This window comes from Oncorhynchus masou, chromosome 30 (genome assembly GCF_036934945.1).
Source record: "Oncorhynchus masou masou isolate Uvic2021 chromosome 30, UVic_Omas_1.1, whole genome shotgun sequence".
NCBI lineage: Eukaryota > Metazoa > Chordata > Actinopteri > Salmoniformes > Salmonidae > Oncorhynchus > Oncorhynchus masou.
In genome coordinates, this window is record NC_088241.1 from 35,832,267 (window position 1) to 35,842,091 (window position 9,825).

Genomic DNA, 9,825 nt, shown 5'->3' on the forward strand with positions numbered 1-9,825 from the left:
TTCACAAATTTCACATTTTTTTGGTCAGAGAATGAAATGATATGGGGTTTTAAAGTAAGTGATACGCTTTTCAGCTAAAACTGTGTAAAATAAATCTTGAATCAATGACAATATGATTACATGTATCACTTAGTACTGACTTTTCAATATGACCCCACCAGGGCTTTGAACTCACAACCTCTGAAATTGCTGTACGCTGATCTTTCTGCTTCGCCGCAAAGTCTGTAGCATTCATATACATTCGCAGCATTTATTGTCATGAATCTTGCCCTGGAGGCAGCTCTTCAGAGTGTTCACTTGCTGGCATAGCCACAAAGTCATAAAAGCTGATTTTAAACCTAAACCTAACCTTAACCCTAACCTTAACCACACTTTTAACCCTTATATATGTATTTTGTGTAATGTTGGTGGGGCATATTACTCAGTTCTAATATGTTACTCCTGAATCACTATGATGAATACAAAATAAACTCAGCAAAAAAAGAAACTGCCGTTTTTGAGGACCCTGTCTTTCAAAGATAATTCACAGATCTTCACTGTAAAGGGTTTAAACACTGTTTCCCATGCTTGTTCAATAAACCATAAACAATTCATGAACATGCACCTGTGGAATGGTCGTTAAAACACTAACAGCTTACAATTAAGGTCACAGTTACGAAAACTTAAGACATTAAATGTAAATGTAAAATTAAAGAGGCCTTTCTACTGACTCCGAAAAACACCAAAAGAAAGATGCCCTGGTTCCTGCTCATCTGTGTGAATGTGCCTTAGGCATGCTGCAAGGAGGCATGAGGAATGCAGATGTGGCCAGGTCAATAAATTGCAATGTCCATACTGTGAGATGTCTAAGACAGCGCTACTGGTAGAAGGGACAGACAGCTGATCGTCCTCGCAGTGACAGACCACGTTCATCCAAACCTCACACCTGTGGGGCAGGTATAGGATGGCAACAACAACTACCCGAGTTACACCAGGAACGCACAATCCCTCCATCAGTGCTCAGACTGTCCGCAATAGGCTGAGAGAGGCTGGACTGAGGGCTTGTAGGCTTGTTGTAAGGCAGGTCCTCATCAGACCTCACTGGCAACAACGCTGCCAATGGGCACAAACCCACCGTCGCTGGACCAGACAGGACTGGCAAAAAGTGCTCTTCACTGACGAGTCGCGGTTTTATTTCACCAGGGGTGATGGTCGAATTTGCGTTTATCTTCGAAGGAATGAGCATTACACCGAAGCCTGTACTCTGGTGCGGGATCGATTTGGAGTTGGAGGGTTCGTCATGGTCTGGGGCGGTGTGTCACAGCATCATCGGACTGAGCTTGTTGTCATTGCAGGCAATCTGAACGCTGTGCGTTACAGGGAAGACATCCTCCTCCCTCATGTGGTACCCTTCCTGCAGGCTCATCCTGACATGACCCTCCAGCATGACAATGCCACCAGCCATACTGCTCGTTCTGTGCGTGATTTCCTGCAAGACAGGAACATCAGTGTTCTGCCATGGCCAGCGAAGATCCCGGATCTCAATCCCATTGAGCACGTCTGGGACTTGTTGGATCGGAGGGTGAGGGCTAGGGCCATTCCCCCCAGAAATGTTCCGGAACTTGCAGGTGCCTTGGTGGAAGAGTAGGGTAACATCTCACAGCAAGAACTGGCAAATCTGGTACAGTTCATGAGGAGATGCACTGCAGTACTTAATGCAGCTGGTGGCCACACCAGATACTGACTGTTACTTTTGACCACCCTCCCTCTTTGTTCAGGGACACATTATTCCATTTCTGTTACATGACTGTGCAACTTGTTCAGTTTATGTCTCAGTTATTGAATCTGGTTATGTTCATACAAATATTTTGCATGTTAAGTTTGCTGAAAATAAACAGTTGACATTGCGATTACATTTCTTTTTTGCTGAGTTTATATATATTTTTGCCTAAAGAGTAGCAATACAGGTGAAATCAGTCATTGACACAGATATGGTGGCGTAGAAGGAAGATTGGATTGGCGTGAACCAAGAGGTTGTAGATTTAAATCCCAGATGAGGACATTTTGATTAATACTTACTCTATGAACATACACAATGTAATCATGAATGTCAAATATGTCAGTTAAAAGCACTGTTTGTGAGTGTATCCTAATGACTCATTTTTGTTTGCAAGGCATCACCTGTGAAATCTCGTTAAAAAATATTCACGTGTGAAAATGTCAATCCACATGTGAAACTTCATGTGAAATATCATCACGTGAATTGTCCCCCCCCCCAAAATAATGTGTTTTTTTTCTCCACATGTGAAACCATGTGTTTTTTCCTGTTAGGGTTCCCTCCGTCAGCCTGAGAGAGAGAGAGTCACTAAGCTCCAGGTAACTCTGATACATTTAGAGTGGAACAGCTTTTGCACCTTGGCCACTCCATATTCACCCAGCTGTGAGCCGTGACACATCCGATCCTGGGTTTGCTACCAGCTGTGAGCACTCTCCACCATCCTGCTCCTGTATTTAGTTACCTCTCCTTGCTGTCAAGGGAGTTAAAGAAGGTAGCGTTGCAATCTCAGATGTCACATTGCAGCTGCTACTATCCTGCATGTGACACTGTCTGCGTGTGTCAATGCCACCATATGAATACCCTCTTATTTAATGACCTCTTATGTAGCTTAAAGTGCAGCTTGTAGATTATCAATGGCTGCTATGTCACTGAGTTAATGTCACAGAACCATGTAAATATGTAGAAAAGCCTGCTCCCCAATATTGATTGCATGCCAACACCACTGGGCATTAGCACAATCATTTGTTTTCTCAACATCGAGCACTTGGCTCTGATCTCATTCCATTTACATGCGCGTATCGAATGCCCGTAGTGCTCGGAGAGTTCTTCAAAAAGTTTCCATAGTCACGATGAAGCTGTCACGGTATATCTCTGTGTGTGTGGTCGCAGTTACGTTCCATAGTAGCACACACACATTTAAACTGTGGAAACATATTGGTCAGTCACTGGATCAACCTGAAGCCTGTATTGGACTATGATTGAAAGAGGACACAGTGTCACGGTGCTGGTGCAGAGTGCCTCTGTATACATGGGCCCCACAGAAAATTCTTGCTTCAGTTACCTACCATACAACGTCTCTATCCCAAAAGCAACAGATGAGCGATTTCATTAAGGAGTTCATCCACTTTTACATGTACAAGATAGACCACCTGAAATACTTGCAGGTCCATTGGAGGGATATCAACTTATGAAAAGAGAAATTACATTTTCCATTAGGGTTTGTGATGGACTGCTGAAGTCAAAGAGCGTCATGAGGAGACAGAGAGGCGCTTTTCTATTGCCCACATGTGGGAGAGGCTCTGTGGGCAGCTGCCTTCTCCACCGTCCTTCGTGCCTGGTCAAGTCAACTGACGAAATGAGCCTCACTGATTGTCACGCCCTGACCATAGAGAGCGTTTTATTCTCTATGTTGGTTAGGTTGGGGTGTGACTAGGGTGGGTTATCAAGGTGAATAAATACAGTATATCTATGTTGGCCTGGTATGGTTTCCAATCAGAGGCAGCTGTTTATCGTGGTCTCTGATTGGGGATCATATTTAGGCAGCCATTTCCCCATTGTGCTTTGTGGGATCTTGACTATGTACAGTGGGGAGAACAAGTATTTGATACACTACCGATTTTGCAGGTTTTCCTACTTACAAAGCATGTAGAGGTCTGTAATTTTTATCATAGGTACACTTCAACTGTGAGAGACGGAATCTAAAAAAAATCACATTGTATGATTTTTAAGTAATTAATTAGCATTTTATTTCATGACATACAGTGCCTTGCGAAAGTATTTGGCCCCCTTGAACTTTGCGACCTTTTGCCACATTTCAGGCTTCAAACATAAAGATATAAAACTGTATTTTTTTGTGAAGAATCAACAACAAGTGGGACACGATCATGAAGTGGAACGACATTTATTGGATATTTCAAACTTTTTTAAGACTGGCTAGGCCACTTCAGGACCTTGAGATGCTTCTTACGGAGCCACTCCTTAGTTGCCCTGGCTGTGGGTTTCGGGTCATTGTCATGCTGGAAGACCCAGCCACGACCCATCTTCAATGCTCTTACTGAGTGAAGGAGGTTGTTGGCCAAGATCTCGCGATATATGGCCCTATCCATCCTCCCCTCAATACGGTGCAGTCGTCCTGTCCCCTTTGCAGAAAAGCATCCCCAAAGAATGATGTTTCCACCTCCATGCTTCATGGTTGGGATGGTGTTCTTGGGGTTGTACTCATCCTTCTTCTTCCTCCAAACACGGCGAGTGTTTGTCTCATCAGACCACATGACCTTCTCCCATTCCTCCTCTGGATCATCCAGATGGGCCTGGACATGCGCTGGCTTGAGCAGGGGGACCTTGCGTGCTCTGCAGGATTTTAATCCATGACGGCGTAGTGTGTTACTAATGGTTTTCTTTGAGACTGTGGTCCCAGCTCTCTTCAGGTCATTGACCAGGTCCTGCCGTGTAGTTCTGGGCTGATCCCTCACCTTCCTCATGATCATTGATGCCCCACGAGGTGAGATCTTGCATAGAGCCCCAGACCGAGGGTGATTGACTGCCATCTTGAACTTCTTCCATTTTCTAATAATTGCGCCAACAGTTGTTGCCTTCTCACCAAGCTGCTTGCCTATTGTCCTGTAGCCCATCCCAGCCTTGTGCAGGTCTACAATTTTATTCCTGATGTCCTTGCACAGCGCTCTGGTCTTGGCCTTTGTGGAGAGGTTGGAGTCTGTTTGATTGAGTGTGTGGACAGGTGTCTTTTACACAGGTAATGAGTTCAAACAGGTGCAGTTAATACAGGTTATGAGTGGATAACAGGAGGGCTTCTTAAAGAAAAACAGGTCTGTGAGAGCCGGAATTCTTACTGGTTGGTAGGTGATCAAATACTTATGTCATGCAATAAAATGCAAATTAATTACTTAAAAATCATACAATTTGATTTTCTGGAGTTTTGTTTTAGATTCCGTCTCTCATAGTTGAAGTGTACCTATGATAAAAATTACAGACCTCTACATGATTTGTAAGTAGGAAAACCTGCAAAATCGGCAGTGTATCAAATACTTGTTCTCCCCACTGTGTAGTTGCCTGCGAGCACTATAGTAGCGTCACGTTTCGTTTTGCGATTTATTGTTTTGTTTTGCAATTGGCCCTCGGCCCCTTTGGCCTTCATGTGGACCATGTTTCACCTAGTAATAAAAAGATGTGGAACCCAGATCACGCTGCGCTTTGGTCCAGTTATTATGACGAGTGTGACACTGAGAGACTGTGGAACTTCCTTTATATATGCGTCCCAGGACCATGATGGCATATCGTTATTGGCAAGACATAGAGACCTACTACAGTGAGATTCGAGGGAAGCCATCAACCTATTGTGAGATGATAGGCCAAGTTGTGGCTGATCCGGACGTATCAGGACTTTTACGACCCTCAACCTTTCCTCCCTAACTTGACGTTTGTGGGGGGAGTCCACTGCAAGCCTGTCAAACCGTTACCAGAGCTCTGGAGATGACGGCATCATGGTGTTCATCCTGGGATCCATGATCAAGAATCTCACCACAGAGAAGGGGAACATGATCACCTGAGGTCTGGGACAGATCCCCCAGAAGGTCCCATGGAGGCTGGATCTCCCAGAACAACCTGCTGGGTCACCCCAAGACCAGTGCCTTCATCACCCATGCCAGAACCAACGGCATCTACGAGGCTATCTACCACGTGGTCCCCATGGTGGGGATTCCTATGTTCGCTGACCAGCCAGACAACATGGTCCACATGAAGGCCAAAGGGGCCGCGGGCCAAGCACCTGAGGGTCTAATCCCACGAGCTCACTTGGTACCAGTGACACAGCCTCTTCCTGGCCAATGTACTGCTTCTCACCCTCCTCTTTGTTAAAACATGCCTCTCCTGTGTCCGGAGGTGCTATTAGGGAGCAAAGTCTAAAGGGAAGACAGAGTGACAGGTTCACCAAAAGCAAACATATTATTATGTCCTTAATTTAAATGTATTTCCCCTTGTAAAGAGTTGAGACCAGGCTTTATGGAGTCTTACATTTTCATTTATTTCTCCAATTTTTCAGGTCATTTCATTTTAACAAAGCACATTTCAGTCTAATGTATTCTTTTTGGTTTACATATTAACATGATTTCTTGTACGGTTACACTTCTTCATTATCCGTCTTCATGTCTTTCCACAAGCTCAGAACCCACCACTTCAGGTAGAGGCTTGTCCAGCTGGCTATGGAGTGCAGAAAGGACCCGACTGTTGAAGGAGCCAGAGTTACAGCTCCCCAAACCCAACATCCCTGCCAACATTGCCACAGCGCCAAACACCTGCTAAAACAGCTGCCATTACCCAATACCAGATGAGGTTCACCAGCTGAAGAACATTCTGGAGCCTGCCTGGAACATTCAGTTAACACAACATCCATATTCAGTTAGACTGATGTTGTAGTATAATATAGAATGCCTAGCATGCTCACAACTGCACTGTGGTATAGCTTTTGCTCGCTCTTGCACATATGTATATAATTGTGTACTAACAAGTTACTAAATGATTCCAGCTGCATTAAAAACCAATAAAGTGTTGACTTCAACTTCTGGATCAAGTCATTGTGATATTCATGAAATGTATTTGAATAAACAAGCTACAATGTTACTGCTAAAACAAATGATGCAGGGAGTTGGTGTATCATTTAAACTTTAAGTTGTTGGCAAGTAAACATGTTTCAATAACACAGTATAATAGTTTGTCCAAGTAGAAATGGCTTGTATTCAAGATTTATTTGCTCTGCAGACTGAGGTGAGTTTACACAGTGGTATGCAGGAACAGTTATGGCAATGTATGACATACTGTATATACAGTAGAATACAAATATACTGCTAACTCCTATAATAAATACTACAGTTCTACAAAGGGAATACTTGCATTTGGTGTGTTTGGGTGGTGCAGTGAGGTGTTCGGAGTGACTTTGTTACAAGGGGAGATTGTTGTTATGGGACATTTCACATCTCTTCAGTCATCAACTTCTTTGTATCCAAGCGGCATTGTCTGTGAGAGAAAGAAAAAAACCTCTATTAGACATTCATTGTCAATCGTTGTGTACTGTTTGTATTCCTACTGTAGCAGCATGATGTAGAATATGAGACATCTCACAGACATACATTAGCAAGCTAGCAACAAAACACAAGTATAGTTACTCAAATATGACTCATAAAGCCAAAGTCAATCCTTTAAGCTTCGTCATCATCATCAAAGCCTTTCTCCAGTTTAGCCTCTACTGATTTGCACTGAGGCGAGCTAGGCTAGTTAGCTAGCTAGCTACAACTTTAGACTACAATACATTTTAGGTATAACAAATAAAGCTAGCTAGCTAAACGTGGCTAGCTTGGCTTGTAGTAGTACAACCAAGCCCTCTTAAGGCTGAATCGATCATGAAATTGTATTGTACTGAACAACACTGCCTTGTGTAAAAAGATAACTTATATTGCTAGCTAGCTACCGACAGCAAAACAATGTACTTGTCACGCCCTGGTCTTAGTATTTTGTGTTTTCTTTATCTATTTGGTCAGGCCAGGGTGTGACATGGGTTTTTGTATGTGGTGTGTTTTGTCTTGGGTTTTTTTCACATGTATTGGGATGGTAGCTTAGTGGGGTGTTCTAGGTGTATCTATGGCTGTCTGAAGTGGTTCTCAATCAGAGGCAGGTGTTGATCGTTGTCTCTGATTGGAAACCATATTTAGGCAGCCATATTCTTTGAGTGTGTCGTGGGTGATTGTCCTTATGTCCCTGTTCTGTGTTTATTTACACCAATATAGGCTGTTTCGGTTTTTGTTACGTTTGTTGTTTTTGTAATTGATTCGGGTTTACTTTTGTTTATTAAACATGGATTGCAATCTACATGCCACATTTTGGTCCAACTCTCCTTCGCACATAGAAAACCGTAACAGAATCACCCACCACAACAGGACCAAGCGGCGTGTCAACAGGCAGGAGCAGCAGGAGAAGCAACAGAGGCAGCAGCAGCAGCAGCAGCAGCAGTGGGAGAGGCTGCACTATTTGGATAAATGGACTTGGGAGGAGATCCTTGACGGAGAAGGACCCTGGGAACAGCCTGGAGAATATCGCCGCCCCAAGGAAGAACTGGAGGCGGTGAAAGCGGAGAGGCGCTGGTATGAGGAGGCAGCGCGGCGACGCGGATGGAAGCCCGAGAGTCAGCCCCAAAAATTTCTTGGGGGGTGGCTCACAGGGAGTATGGCGACGCTAGGTAGGACCTACGCCAACTTCCTGTGCTTACCGGGGGGCTAGAGAGACCTGGCAAGCACCGTGTTAGGCTGAGGTGCGCACGGTTTCCCCAGTGCGGGTGCATAGCCCAGTGCGGTACATTCCAGCTCCACGTATCGGCCGGGCTAGAGTGAGCGTCGAGCCAAATGCCTTGAAGCCAGCTCTACGCATCTGGTCCCCAGTGCGTCTCCTTGGGCCGGCTTACATGGCACCAACCTTGCGCACGGTGTCCCCGGTTCGCCTGTATAGCCCAGTGCGGGCTATTCCACCTCGCCGCACTGGCAGAGCGACCGGGAGTATTCAACCAGGTAAGGTTGGGCAGGCTCGGTGCTCAAGAGCTCCAGTGCGCCTGCACGGTCCGGTCTACCCTGTAACACCTCCACGCACCAGCCCTCCGGTGGCAGCTCCCCGCACCAGGCTTCCTGTGCGTGTCCTCGGCCCAGTACCACCAGTGCCAGCACCACGCATCAGGCCTACAGTGCGCCTCGCCTCTCCAGCGCTGCCAGAGCCTTCCTCCTCTCCTGCGCTGCCGGAGTCTCATGCCTGTTTAGCGCTGCCAAAGCCTTCCGCCTCTACAGCGCTGCCGGAGTCTCCCGCCTGTTAAGCGCTGCCAGAGCCTTCCTCCTCTACAGCGCTGCTGGAGTCCCTGCCTGTTCAGCGCAGCCAGAGCTGCCAGCCTGCATGGAGCAGCCAGAGCTGCCAGTCTGCATGGAGCAGCCAGAGCTGCCAGTCTGCATGGAGCAGCTAGAGCTGCCAGTCTGCATGGAGCCGCCAGTCTGCATGGAGCTGCCAGTCTGCATGGAGCTGCCAGTCTGCAAGGAGCTGCCAGAGCTGTCAGTCTGTATGGAGCTGCCAGAGCTGCCAGTCTGCAAGAAGCCGCCAGAGCTGCCAGTCTGCATGGAGCAGCCAGAGCCGTCAGTCAGTATGGAGCAGCCAGAGCCGTCAGTCAGCATGGAGCAGCCAGAGCCGCCAGTCAGCATGGAGCAGCCAGAGCCGCCAGTCAGCATGGAGCAGCCAGAGCCGCCAGTCAGCATGGAGCAGCCAGAGCTGCCAGTCAGCATGGAGCAGCCAGAGCCGTCAGTCTGCCAGGATCCGCCAGTTAGCCAGACTCTTCCAGATCCGCCAGTCAGCCAGACTCTTCCAGATCCGCCAGTCAGCCAGACTCTTCCAGAACCGCCAGTCAGCCAGACTCTTCCAGATCCGCCAGTCAGCCAGACTCTTCCAGATCCGCCAGTCAGCCAGACTCTTCCAGATCCGCCAGTCAACCAGACTCTGCCAGAACCGCCAGCCAGCCAGGATCTGCCAGAGCCAACTACCTGCCTGAGCTTCCTCTCAGTGCAGAGCTTCCAATCAGTGCTGAGCTTCCCCTCAGTCCCGAGCTACCCCTCAGTCCCGAGCTACCCCTCAGTCCGGAGCTGCCTCAGTCCCAAGCTGCTCCTCAGTTCAGTGGGGTCCTGGGTGAGAACTACGAGGCCAAGGTCGGCGGCGAGGCGCACCTATCTCAGGACGAGAGGAGGAAGGATTAA

General features: G+C 46.9%; 1 pseudogene; it reads left to right on the forward strand.

Moving 5' to 3' along the window:
• The first annotated feature begins 2,886 nt into the window (after positions 1-2,886).
• LOC135521644 (UDP-glucuronosyltransferase 2A2-like) lies at positions 2,887-9,825 on the forward strand (annotated as a pseudogene).